The sequence below is a fragment of the Oreochromis aureus genome, linkage group 2, assembly GCF_013358895.1.
Source record: "Oreochromis aureus strain Israel breed Guangdong linkage group 2, ZZ_aureus, whole genome shotgun sequence".
Lineage (NCBI taxonomy): Eukaryota > Metazoa > Chordata > Actinopteri > Cichliformes > Cichlidae > Oreochromis > Oreochromis aureus.
The window spans coordinates 6,295,456-6,309,837 of record NC_052943.1 but is presented as its reverse complement, the minus strand read 5'-3'; the positions used below and the strand labels follow the sequence as shown (position 1 = coordinate 6,309,837).

At 39.3% G+C, this 14,382-nt stretch overlaps 1 long non-coding RNA gene across 1 annotated transcript; it reads left to right on the top strand.

The window, feature by feature from the left end:
• The first annotated feature begins 1,594 nt into the window (after positions 1–1,594).
• On the top strand, positions 1,595–12,877 carry LOC120441428. The gene is made up of 3 exons (XR_005614077.1): positions 1,595–1,692; positions 2,376–2,449; positions 12,761–12,877. It is a non-coding gene; the product is annotated as an uncharacterized LOC120441428 (long non-coding RNA).
• Positions 12,878–14,382: the final 1,505 nt, after the last annotated feature.

Below are 14,382 nucleotides of genomic sequence, written 5' to 3'. Positions count from 1 at the left end.
CAAGAGCAGGAGAGGTTCCAGAGGAGGTTGCTCTGCTCTCTGGAACAGCAAGGTGCTGACCTTCTCTCAGCAGGGTGACAACAAACAACGTCCTGACAACATGTGTACTCTGACAAGGTGACTGCATGGAAACCATCTGGAACTCGATGGGAACTGGTTCTGTCTAAAGTGATCACTCACCTTAAGAAGATTTGTGTAACTGTCTGACGAGTGACGTTTCCTAATTCTATTGATATCCGGCAAAAACCAAGCAGCGACACTGACATCATTGAAACCTGAGCTAACAGACCATTACTGGTTTTACTTGGATGAATAATCAGTACTCATTTTCTTTTTTTTAGCCTATTATGACTGGACAAAGTGGGAAAAAAATGGGTCTCCTGTTCAACCCAGTGATCCATACTAGCACCTCCACTTCTCATTTTCAGTTTTGGAAGGCATAAACAAAAAACGCGTACTATCTCAGAGCCATAGAACTGTTGGAAGGATATTTCTTACTCTGGACAAAGCTCAAGTCTCAACTTCAGCTCCATGGTTAGGGTACAGACATAAAAGAGGAACCAATATTCAGGATCTATCCGGTCTTTAAGTCTGATGTCATTAGCCGTGTCTGGGCCCAAACTACGCTGCAGGTCCCAAACACCGTGGGATCGCTGAGAGCTGAAAAACTGTCTAAATTCTTTCATAAAATAATCAGTGTGGATGCTCTACCAGGTGTAACAATTAAGTTTAAAATCCAGGAATCCATGAAAACAGAATTTATTAAATTTAACGGAGTTAGAAGTTAGCAGGAAGTTAGCTTGCTAGTTTCCATCTAAATATAATATACAATGTTCTGACTGAGAGATTTCTGAAACAAATTAAAAGGTACAGCTCTGCTATCACTTCCGACATAAATGAAGACAGGAAAGTAAACAGCAGTGATGTTTGTGGGGTTACTGAAGTTGGACTAGCTGGTATATAATGATGTGCTACGTGATCGCTAGTGACACAGCTATGTTAGCATAACATTAACACAGTGAAGCTGGAGGAAGAATGCTAACTTTTTTCCACTCAATAAAAAACTTAAGTCAGGAGAAAAACTGAGATAATCCATCCACAATATGAGGTTAGTCATTAATATACTGTATATAATCTTAAAGTTTTAAAAACTGAGCTTTAAAATGATAAAAATGAATAGCAGTAGAGGCCAACAGTGATCACTGACTGCTTTTTGGGGCTTGTTGAGATTAAATAGAACAAGACACAAAGCATTAAAACATGTTAAAAACACAACAGCCTTATTAAATGCAGAGTAGTTTGGGCTCGGAAGCAGGATTCATCACGTCATCACTTAAAGACTGGATTGTTTGTTTGGGACCCAAAGCAAGTTCTAGCACTAAATACACAGTAGCTCTATCAGCAAGGTTTATCCCTTTTAAAGAGTTTCATACTTTCATGTTTAACAGCATAAGCAGTGCATATTACATTTTTCATACATTTGGCCAAAGGCACCTTTTCTTTTTTTTCCCTGCCTTGTTAGTCATACTGTTAGGCGTGCTGCTCACGACGAAGCTGAATTTATGTTTTCCACAACAGCAAGCAGGAAGAAGATGCTGAAGAACAAATTGTTTACAAGAACCCAAGCAAGTGTTGTGGCTGAAACGAGCAGTATAGCCACTTTGATTTTTCTTTCTCGACAAAGCCTTACAGGTAAAATGTCTTCACACATACACACACAAACACACACACACACAAACAAGCTACTTTATATTAACATCATTCACTTCTCCCATCTGCCCCCGTATCTTTTTTCCCCTTTTACTTCCCGGACCTCTTCAGCCAAGCTCCTTTCCTCTTGGCTCATTACATTTCATCATCTCCACTATCCCTTCTGTCATAAGTGGCCATCGGCTTTTAACAAGACGCGGGAGGCCAGTGAAGCAAGGATGGTTAAACGCTCTCTGCCCCACCATTTCCCTCACTTGAACGCAGTGGTGATGGAGTCTCATGTCTGGAAGCTTTATTTCCCCTGTGGGCACTCTAGCATATTGTGGGTCATTTGTAGTGCTTAGATGACTGAGCTAGTGAACAGATCTCAGCCTAAGCCTGCCGCAGAGGGCCTCTGTCTCTGCCTCAGAGTGTAAGCCTACAGCCAACCAAAAGAGAGGCATTGCAATGGATGACTGACTTTCTGTCACAGTGACAAAGTATTATGGCAGCGTCATTAATTATTCTGTGTTGCATGTGAACTATATATATTTGCTTCATTATGAACAGAACTAATTGACTACTTGACCCCACCACGACCACCATCAAGCTTTCAACCCTTCATCCACAAACCTTGCATAATTTAACACTCAAATATGTTTTTTTATGCTGCCCTTGTTGGACAGTGCACAGAGGTCACAGGATCTCCTAGCAGAGGTGAGAATCAGACATAACCAGCAACTTCAAACCCAGCCAAAAGGTGAGTCTATGACAGCAACCACCAACATCCCACCAAGGTGACTTTTGATGGTCTCATTTTGCAGAGTTCACCATTTGGCGCCATCGCAGGAACCACTTCAATTAAGGGTGGCTACTACCTGTGAAGTAAACCCTACTTTCATATAAAGTTGCTTCATTAAAGAGACCCATAGTGTTAGAATGCCCCATAAAAACTTGAGAAAAAAGTGTCATACCATATTTTGAACTGCTTTCCATAATGCTGAGCGGGTATGCTTTCCTCCCACAGAAGTGCAATAACTTGAACAAGTCAGCAGCTCGCAAAGTTGCACCTGCCGAACTGGTGGCAGAATGCTTTCTCCACAACTGACAACAAAGCCCGGTTGCATAATGTGCTGGATCACTACCTGCATATGTATCCAGCTTCATGGTCTCATAATATTCAGAATTGTCTTCCTCTAAAAGTGACCTGAATGGTTTAGGCCCCATGCTCATATGAGATTCACATATTTCTTAAGCACTGTTCAGTGCCTGAGGCTTTTTCACACAGAGCCTCTTGATGTGCAATGCAGTGGAGAGCAGTCAGTTCTCCTTCTGTGCGCCCCCATTTTCTCCTGCACACTAGAAACTGGTCCACGTCTTTACCCAAATAGCAGTCACGCCTTTGCTTGTTAGCCACATGCCTTACTATGGAGAACTGTTCATGACCTAAGGTTGTTTGGCTCATTAATTTAAAGTCCAAGAAGTCCAATAACAGAAGACTGAACATCAACTTGACAGACGAATATAACCATCTGAACTTTGTCTTTTATCTAAACCCTTGTGACAAACTGCCTATCTTTGAGAAGTCACTAGAAATCAGGACCTAGTTCATCTACTGGACTGGATATTTGAGCAGGAATGACATGTGTAACTCCTCGTTTGTTGGGGAATGCAATATCAGAAAGTTGGAGCATATAGGCTTCAGTTTTTTCTGAAAATCCCCCACTGTGACTTTTGTCTCTGACTTGGTTAATTACTCTGCTTCTCTATAAAAATCGTTCCTTTACAGCACCATCATTTTGACATTTGCCTTGAAGTCATATATTCTGTTTTTGTTGAACATCCCATTTCAGTTCAGTGACTTCCTGAAGCCTGTTATCCCCTTCATGTCTCCACATATTTGCTTGTGTGTGTGTGTGTGTGTGTGTGTGTGTGTGTGTGTGTGTGTGTATAGATATAGCAAAACTATACCTATAATTGAAAATAGGTTATTTGAATTTTTCTTGATACTCTTCTTTGGATAAGTCTGCCTTCACCATCAGCTTTCTTGTCAGCTAGGTAGCTAGCTTGCAGGTGAGAACCCTGTTTTCTCAGCTACAACTAGAATGCCCAAAATATATTTATAACCAAAACAGGTCAGAGATATAGCAAACATGTTTGAATTTTGCACGTGTGGTAAGGTGCACAAATTAAATGCAGTGTTATAGCTAGAACCATGATTAGTAAAACGGTTAGCCTAACATGCTAATGTTTGCAACAAACACACTTTGTATCCTATTACTTTTTAAAAATTGTTTTCAACAGATAAATTACCCACCAAACACTATACTATATAGTTTTACAGCTCATGTGAAAATATCCTCAAGACTTAAAAAATCCCAAACTTGACTCAGCTACCATTTTATGGCTCCTAGATATCGTCTGGGTAATTGCAGTTTGGGAACAGTCCCAATGTTCTGCATTCAGTAATGTCTACAGTTCAAACACTGTAACTGCTTTGTTCTGTCCCAGTAAACAACCTCTGTACAAACTGTTTCTGCATGTGCTTCCAAATGGCTGTTCAAACAGATATGGGAGATTTGACACCAATTATGAACAAAACAAGAGATTAATCCACAGCATGAAAACAATTTTCTGATAACATTTAAAAATCTGAGAAGGTTAATGGAGCTAAATCTCCAGTGTCGAAGGTGTGATAATGTGTGATAGATCTCTTAGCTGGTTTTATTCTCCCAAAATGCCTATTTGGAGCCAAGAGCCAAAAGCCCATCTGTTTGTAGTTGCAGAGAGATATAAAGAACCTGAGAGATGGGGAGAAAACTGCTTTTACATTATTTTCAAAGTGGCACACAGAAATAAAGTAGAGACACAAAGGAGGCATCAATATAAGCTAATTGGCATAGATGCACAGGATACCCATGAAAAACTCTTAATGCAACCTGTGCCAATGCAGCAGAAAGACAGAGCAAGTAACGGATATCAAGAGGGATAAAATGGTGTTCTTCTTGTAGTAGAGAAGGCTTTGTGATGAGTTTATCATATGACACAAGTGTTTAGTAGGGATAAGGAACATATCTGCGGTGCCAGTGTTTTTCTGGAAGAAAAAAAAGAAGCGCAAGAAAACTTTTCTCACAGAGTATGTCAAGTCATATCAGCTTCAATATAACACTGAGCCTGGCACTGTTCAGGACTGTCAGATGGAATATCTTTTCTTTCTTAAATGAAAACATCGATACGTGTGCAGACCTGGTATATTTTTTGTCCGACTTTGCAGAACTGTGTGTAAGTGGTCACAGATACATGCACGTCTGTTTAGTACAATGGTGCAGTCCTGGCAAAGAGTGGCAGAATAGTGTGGTTTGTGTTCAAGCAGCACCTGCTCTGTGAGGCTGCGATTTCAGCCATACTCATTATACGGCCCAGAGCTGCCTCCACACTGATACAGCCATAAACCCTAATGGAGGATAATGAGCCACAGTTTCCCCGGTGCCTATCAGACATTGAGCAGGGTCTGGGTAACCACGGAGTCACAGTGCTGCAATCTCTGACAATCCACTGATACGGTAGAAAAAGAAAACAAGAAGAGAGTGGTGGCTGATATGAATTGTGTTTCATCATTACTAAATTGCTTACCCGATATCAAACAGAACTGTCAACTCATTAGAGTCCAGCAGTGCCTCCACTCTAACCCATTTGTGTGGGGGAGGAGATTCAATTTTTCCCTGCAAACACTAGTGACCAGTATATATGAACCACAGCTCTACAACAGGGTTAGTCCCACCCGTGGTATTGAATGGTGGGTACGCTAAACTGATTTCTCCACTGAGAAAACACTCTTTTGTGTCGCCGTTCCACATGAATCAGTAAAATTGGATAGATTCAGAAACTGAGACCAACATCTAAACTAAAAGAATTAAATTTCTAAACTATTGCTGCTTTTTGGACTTTTTGACCATCAGGTTAGATTTGGACAAAATGTTTCGCTTTTGTTAACTATAATAACCTTGAAGTGGACCAAGGCATCTGATCTGGAAGGCTGAATTTGCCTTCAGATTAATGGGAAGACAGGCATAATGTAGAATACAGATAGTTTGAAGTGTGAATGAGAGTTTTGTAGAGGTTAAGTTGAGTGCAGATGGATGTGACTACAGAGGGAGAAGGACAGAAAATGAGTGCGGAACAAGAAAATGTGTTAAAGAAATTCCAGGAGTATTTGCATTAACTCCACAGCTGATGTGAAGAGTCTGCTTCAAGTACGTAATTCACAGGCTCTATGGTCCCTGTCACTAATGGAAATTAGAATATCATTCAAGGTGCCCCTGAATGGCCACCTAAAAACACAGAACAGATAGTCAAATTTTGAAAAATAAACCCAAGCACATTTCTTTTCTCTTTTAACTTAATACAATCCAAAATGAATACAGCTGCATATTCCTGCATTCTAGTTTTTACTACCTGCTTTTAGTTTGGCGGCAACACATTTTGAGTTCATGTTCTGCACCACAAAGCAGGAAGTCATCCCTGCTATCAGTCAAGTCATTCTCTATGTGTCGTGTCAGTTTGGAGCAAAAAGGAGATAATTAGAAGCTGCATCCTTTTATGCTGGGAATCGTAGAGACCCAACAAGCAGCAGTGCACTCAAACAGATCAGCCTTACTCACTTTACTTACGACTGCCATAGGCTGAGTCAGTATGGTTTGTGTGTATGTGAGTGTTGTGCTGTGAAGAGGTTATTTGTGGCAGACTACTGTGGTGCCTTTGTTTCCCTTGTCTCTTTGCTTCTGAGAGAGGGAGGAAAGAAGTCTCGCGCACTGTGCTTTGATCACACACTGGAACAGCTTCATACAGATAGAGGGATGGGAAGTGGGGAGTGAGATGGAGTGATGGAAATATGAAAAAGCTAGAGAGTAGAGTTTTGGGTTTGGTGGCGGAGCTCAAGAAGCGATTGACAAAAAAAAAGTGCCAGCGTGAGATTCTCTGGATAATAGAAGCTCGGGGTTTTATGGATCTTAAATCAATGAATGGGGAATATTAAGTAGCGGGGGTAAATGACTGAATAGTTAGGAAACTGAAACAGGTGCGTTTTCAAGAGCGCCACATGTGACTTGCACAATATGAGTAAAATTTGCCATATGTGATGACACTCTTCACTAAAAAAATACTTAAGTGTTCATATGTGTTGCATGGTTCCTGTGTCTCTCTGTTTTTATATGTACACTACTAACCTATACTTGGAGAAGGCATGTCACCTTCTCCTTTTGGGGCTCCCATGGGGGTGCTTCAGAAGTATGATGTATCTGGCTCATTGTTTTTTGGTCCCTTTACAACTGTAGCGAGAGCTTGTTTTGCATTGCCGGCAGTAAATCAGACCCATTCTTGGAGTAGGTTGGACTCCCACAGGATGCTCTGATCCACTACTTCTCCAAATCGAAATCAACCCGTTAAGGGGGTTCAGTAATCTGCCTAAAACTAGTACTAGAAAGATGCCCATAGCAGATCTAGGACATGCTGGAGAAATTACATTTCTCGGCTGCTTGGTGTTCCCTCCAGAAGAGCTGGAGGAGGTGGTCTGAACTGAACTCTCTTAGATCTGTTTTCTTGTAATTATTTATGTAGTCTTCAAGAATAGTTCTCCAGGCTTCTTGAAGGACATTTCAAAGCTCTTCTTTGGATGTTGGCTGCCTTTTATTCAATGGTCTAGCAATTTGATCCCACACTGCTGCAATATTGTTGAGATCCGGGCTTCTTAGAGGCAAATCCATGACCTCTAGTGTTTTATTTTACTGTACTGGCAGTGAGTAATGCTTAAAAAAGAAGTAATTCCCATCAGATGCTTTCCAGATGGTATTGAATGGTAGAAGAAAATCTGTATTCATCTTAATCCAACACTGACAACAGCTTTAACCGTATAGGCTGAACTGTAGCCACAAGCATGACAGAGCCTCCACCATGTTTTACAAATGGCTGCAGTGCAGTTTTTGTGCAATTTGGCATACTTCAGCATTTTACCCTTCCTTTATAAGTGCTTCATAGCAGCCACCCTTCCACTGAGAGGAAAGTAGTCAGTGCAGAAATATTTGAGAGGCTCAGATGGGTCTCTCATGTCCTGTGTCAGGTCTTTGCTGGACCTTTTCTCCCCCTCTTTCTTAAGACATGACTGAGATACAGTTTATCTGCTGTAGATGAATTTTTTTGGTTTGTTTGTTTTGTTTTGAGGCTTGTCACTTTTTTTTCCTCCTCAGTTTGTCCAGTTATTCAAATGTCCAGACGCCAATGTCCAAAGTAAATCTTTCAGACACCTTCAGAAGGACTGGAGAAATATTTTTTAAGACCAATTTTCCAAAAAATCATTAGAAAGTCTTGGTCCTCAAAAATAAAACATAAAGCAATGATGAGAGGCTCAAGAATTTGCACAGTACTGTATATTTAAACACGGGTTTTTCACAGCCTTGATTGTCATTTTGTGAGTCACAGAGCAGTTGTGTCTCTGCATCCTTTACACTACAGTAATGCCGACACTGGACCATACTTGTTACTTTAGAGTTTTATCTAAGTTAGACTTTATTTTGTGGTGAACTGACCTAGAAGAAAGCCACAGACGGCTACAAATACCCTCTCTCTGACACAGAAAATTGTATTTTCCAAATTCGCTGAATGACACCAAAGTAGTCATTGCAGAAGCGTCTGAAATTAAATTCTACAGATTTTATTACATCGTATTCTTCCTGTCAAGTTTGTCCATTCCTTATCGACCTACTTGAAACAGTTCAAAACCTTTAGTGCCTAAAGCGTTGGCTTCAAAAAATGGAGACATTACAATCCCAAAATGACAGCTCACTTTCTTGTTTCGCTTCTGACTCACACAACCTCACATCTAGCAAAAAGAAATCCAGAAAAAAGATTTGCTGCTTGGCATATTTGCTTCACAAACAGCCTGCAAGTCTTACTTACAACCCCTTTAATAACACCCTTCTTGTAGACAGCGAATATTTTTATAAAGATCTTGAGTCTTTCAATCCTAATGTGTCCAGTTATACTGTAACTACCTGGTGTGGTGGAGTTTTTCAGAACTTTGCTATTGGCAAATTGCTTCAGTTATCAGTTACTTCTAGCAATCAAATTTAAAGGGTGCCATTCCCATTTCTTCCTCACTTTATCAGAGTATTTTTCCATTAGTTTTAGCACCTCCCTGAGGACAGTTATGGTTTGATTAGAAATTGTTGCCTTACAACAATAAAAACATCCGCTCGCCTTTTGTTCATTCACTGCTCTCAGATTTCTTTGACATGCTCCAGGCAAAATACATTTTTTTCATGTATGTGTCTGTTTAATTATTTAATGGCAACAAATAGCCTAAGAACAAAGAAAAAGCACGCATTTTCATTCGTGCTGCGGTCTTTATCATAAAACTAAAGTGAACAAAGAACCCTTGGAACTTTTTTCCAATTAAGCAACAAACAAATGGAGCCAAAGAGCATTTTAACTGTTATGCAGACAGAAATCCAAAGAAGTCCAGCCTCCTTCCTTTTTTTTTTAGCAATGAAAGCTGTATTGTTTGAATTAATTGACCCATGGGGTTCAAAGAAAGATGATTTGTTCACATACTCATTTTTTTTGCCACTGAGAATAGTCTGAGAAAAAATGATAGGAGATGGAGGATACAATATATATTAATGAATTATGTCTGCTCTGTCAGCAACATCCTGAAATCTATTTTTTCTTCCTTCACTCTCGGCCATCTGTGCAAGTTTGTTTTCACTGCTGAGTCCTCTGCTTGCATTTAGCTCCGGGGTTATTGAAAGACACCCGGCTACAAATGAAATATGGTGATAGGTGTCACAGCTTTTGCTACAGACACCTCTGCATGGTTCTTGCATTCAGCAAAGACAACACCTGGTGTCAGCACATCCACCGAAAGAGAGTACACCCAGGAATAAAATGGGTTTTGTTTTTGCTCAGTCATAGCACTTTCCTTTAGTTTTCAATGCATTTACATTCTTTGTGCACAGTCCACTTGTTTGTAGAGGGTTGTTTGATGTGAGATGGATTTGCATTTAAAAGCAAAGACAAAGTCATAGCCAGTAAATTTGAAGTGATATATATGTGTTCCTGCACAAATGTCTGTCCCCTTCTTTGTACAGCAGTTATCTCCAATGAAAATGTAAATTTAATTGACAGGCGGCCAAAACTAAAAACAGTGTCCCTGGAAATTTCCTTAAGGAAAATGTATGTGGTTTGGAAGAAATACAGATGAAAAAGAATATATAAAAAATCTAAAATACAGAAAATATAATACAAAAAAAGTATGGGTTACATCAGACAAGATATGTTTTCATCCTATTGCATGTTAACATAGTCAACTGAGCTTTTTTTCATATACACTCATCTTTACAGAGTCAAATATAATATTTATCCATCTACACATACAGGTGTGAAAAACGACATGTTCACAGGAGTCTATGCAGTCATGTGAAAAACTAAGTACACCCCATGCTTCAGTAGATTATGGAAACACCTTTAGCAGCAGTAACATGACACAGAAATCTTCACAATTTATCAGTCTCTCACATCATTGTGGAGGAAATTGGCCCACTTTTCTTTACAGTGTTGCCTTCGTTCGCTGACATTTGCAGGGGCATTTATGCGGTGCTCGATTAAAGTCCTACCACAGCATTTTAATTAGGTGAGATCTGGACTTTGACTGGGACATTGCAACACCTTCTTTCTTTGTCAGCAATTCTGTTCTAGATTTGCTGCTATGCTTGGGGTCATTGTCCTGTTACATGACTTAGTGACTGCAAAGTATTTTAGAGTCAAATGTGAGGCTATCTGTCTGACTGCTAAAGCTTAGATGAAACTAAGTTGAACATGAATTCCTTGTATAGGTTCTGTTGATTTGCATGAGCCCAAATCATCACCTCTTCACCACCATGCTAACAGCTTGTATTATGTGTTTGTGGTTTTCACCACATTTGGCCCTGTGCATTATGGTCAAACATCTCCACTTAGGTCTCTCCCAGGGTCTTGTGATTTGTTCAGACTTTCCAAATCCTAGATCAATTAATCTAGTGCATTTGATTGATTAGCACCTGGCTGCTACTTACCCTTTTAATTTCTATGGAAGAAAGACATACTAAATTTTATAGGTCTGCCTAGAATCTTGTGAAAACTTGCTTTTTACATGACTCTATGCCTTACTTGGTAAAGCTCATTTAGCAGTGATAGCACATCTGAAGTACCATGGGCATGCTAGGCCTTTTCATCAGTGCAGTGTAGATAGTTGGGAACCTATCAGGTTATTATATCACTTTATTTCCAACAGCCACACAGAAAGCTGACCAGCTGGGGTTTAGTGTTCAAAAATGAATCTGTGCATCTGCTAGTTGTGCTTTCCAGCTTGTACTTTTGAGTGGAATTTAACGTGAATGAAGGGTCATTTCAACTGATGATTATCCTAACACGTCTTTTATTAATATCTGTAATCCTGTGATCCAGTCTAGCTCACTGCTTTCTTTTAGAAACATGCCACAATTGTGCATGCATTATGTACTCTGTCTTCACCCAGTAAACTGGGTTTAATCTTAACCAACCTCTTGTATATTAAAAATGAAAGCTTAGAAGAATGGCTCTCAATTTCTCCAGTTGTCTCAAAATCTTGCATCACTGTATATATCAGTTATAGGTTTGGTTTAAGGCCACAGATGCAACTGAGTTTGTTGTTCATAACTTTGTGACACTGTGTAAGATAAACAGTTGTTGCAATCCGTTGATTCTTGGTTGTGTGTCACCTGTTTCTTGCCGACGCTGTCAGAAATAGGTATAACGTGTCTTTACTGGGATTGCCTTAGCTGCCAGATCCACAAGAAAGCCAGGACTTTTTGTTACGTAAGGGACACAGAAGGGAGATAGTCACATGTGCAGTTGTCAGTCAGGGTACAAAATATAGGTATGACTGTCTTTTGAGTGCAGTGTTATTTTCTTTTCAGCTTAGATTCAAGCTAACTGTCGTTCAGAAACCACAAATGTCATGCAGTGAGAAACAGCAAGAGATTCTAAATGTTTACCATAGGTAACACCCCAGAGGGCATTTCTCTTTATAGTAACAGCACTCTACTCAAACTACCCTTAAAACAGCAGAAGAAAACAAGGTTAGCATGACAAGTAAAAGGAACAGGCGGGGAACAGGTTCTTCCTTAATGCCAGTGAATTCCTGCAGCATCTTAAAAGCCAAAAAGCAAACAATCAGTGTTGAGATGTTTAGAATCAAATTGGCAATTGGTTCACAATCAGTGCAGGAGATAAGAAAGAGACTTGAAAATTTCTCTCTGATCTGTGGCATTTAGTGAAAGATGGAAACCAGCCTACGCCAGATCAGACAATGCTCAACTCAGATCACTCCCACTGTAGCTTCAGCTATGACAGGAAGCGCAGATTAATGACAACTGCTTTTAAATATAACAGGCTTTTGTCCTATTTAGGATAAGATGAAAGCACGCAGGAGTGTAAACTGGGCACAAGTCATTAGGAAGCATACAGTTGCTTTGATGGAAAGCAAAGCGGATTATTACCGGAGTCTTTTAAACCTCAGTATATCAGTATATCTCTGTATGTAAGCCTGGAAATGGTTAAGTGTTGCTGCGTTTGTCTAACCTTGTTATTGCTCAGAAGCCCATAGCCACAGCATGACAAGGATTTATCTTACTAATACTGATAAAACTAATTACACATTGCTGATTATGTGCTATAAACAGTGAATGGTAATGCATCTTTTTTACTGAGATCAATAGAATTGAAATTGTGTTCAATAAAACACATCTGAATCCGAGATGAATCTGAAATGAATAATCAAATTACAGGTCATGGAAATTATACACAAAGATTTGCCACTAATTCCCAAAACAAAACAGCTTTCTCATATTCTTTATGTAATCATCAGTACAATAATGCAAAAAAAGGACTGATTGCCACTATCTACTATCTACACTATCTACTTAACTTCTACTTAATTTTTAAATGCCCATCTTACAATAAAGATCAATGTCTAAACTTATCCGTGGTAATGTTTCCCCAGATTCTCACTAAGGAAATATCATGGAGGTACTCATCTGGAAAATCTACAAGGTTTTGAATCAAAATATTTTAACGGCCAAAGGACTACCGATAAAGAATGTGAATGACTACAACTGCATCGCTGTCATGGACATTACTGTCTGCTACGTCCGTGATTTCACTGACAAAATAACACTTAAAGGATAGAGTCTAGACCTGGGATCAATACGTTGGGAGAGGTGATTTGCAACTACTTATGTTAAGCTGATTCATGTCCATGCAATGAAGTGAGCTGAAAGAAGGTCAGGTTGTACGCTTAATGGCCTCAAGACACAGACTGAGCTTGACAGGATACCCTTTAAAAGAGGCCATGGTATGCTTTTTTGGTGTGTTATATAGGATTTTTTGTATATGTATGGTCATAAAGCCATTCTATATATGCCACGTCAAAGACGCCCACTCTATCCCACAGAAATCCACCCTGCAACATTTGAGTGGGATATAAATCTGGGATTTGACAAGATCATTACAGTTTTTTAACCCATTCTTTGGTGAATGAGCTGGAGTGCTTAATAAGATCTGCATTTTAGGAACTTATTGTGGTTACAGAGACAATGTTTTATGGGTATTTCAAATGTTGTCTGCTTTTTTATAGTACAGATGGAGATTAACAATGCAGATGTGGGTGATGTCTGCAGAGAGGGAATGCAGTTTGTGTGTGTAAAGGTGTTTGTGTGTGTAAGGGTGATAGAGAGCACGATGAAGGTGAGTTGTGGAAATAATAACAGCCATTTCAGTTAAAGTACCCGTTGTTCAACATTTTTGTAGCTCAACATGATCTGCTCAGCTTAGTTATATTGTGAAACACTGATATATATTCTAGTGCATCTCAAAAGAATTAGAACAACATGGTTTAACTCAAAAGTTGCGATTGTTTCCATTTAATGCACAGTACAAAGCACAATAGTTACACCGTTTTGCACATCCTCTACAGTAAAAATAACAAATAAATTTTGCAGTCTACAGTTTAGACTAAAATGTCAATCATATATATTTAATCTTTGTAATATTTATAACTGAGCTACTTATAGATATTAGAGCTATTTCTTATATTTTTTATAACTTTGTAATATATTGTATTATTTTATTTAGTTAGTTTGTTACTGTTCTTATTGCCTTGGAGCAACTGTAACCACATTATTTCCTTAGGCACTAATAAAGTATTCAGATAAATGCTGACAGTGATGTCTTGACTTGTGGAAGGGTTCGTCTTAAGCATTGAGAAAAGTCTGTGATCACCAACTTTAGTTGTCTTTCGTGGTCTTTCAGGCTTTTTGGTGTTGCTTACCTGTCCATCTTTTTAAGAATGTACCATATATTTAATTTGGTCACTCCTGACTTTTTTGCAATCTTTCTGATAGATTTTTTTCCAGCCTTATGATGGCCTCCTTAACTCCTTAACTGATGGCTCCTGCAGAAATACTGACCAGTGGCATGCACATTTTTTTTGTTGCTTCTGAAAAGCCTGCCGTTTAAACTGTTAAACTTCTTGACTGTGGCCTGCAGGCAATTTCATCAGGGACACTTAGAATGAATTATGAGGGAACAGGCCTCACCTGGCTATGAAGCTGCTAGTCAGTCATT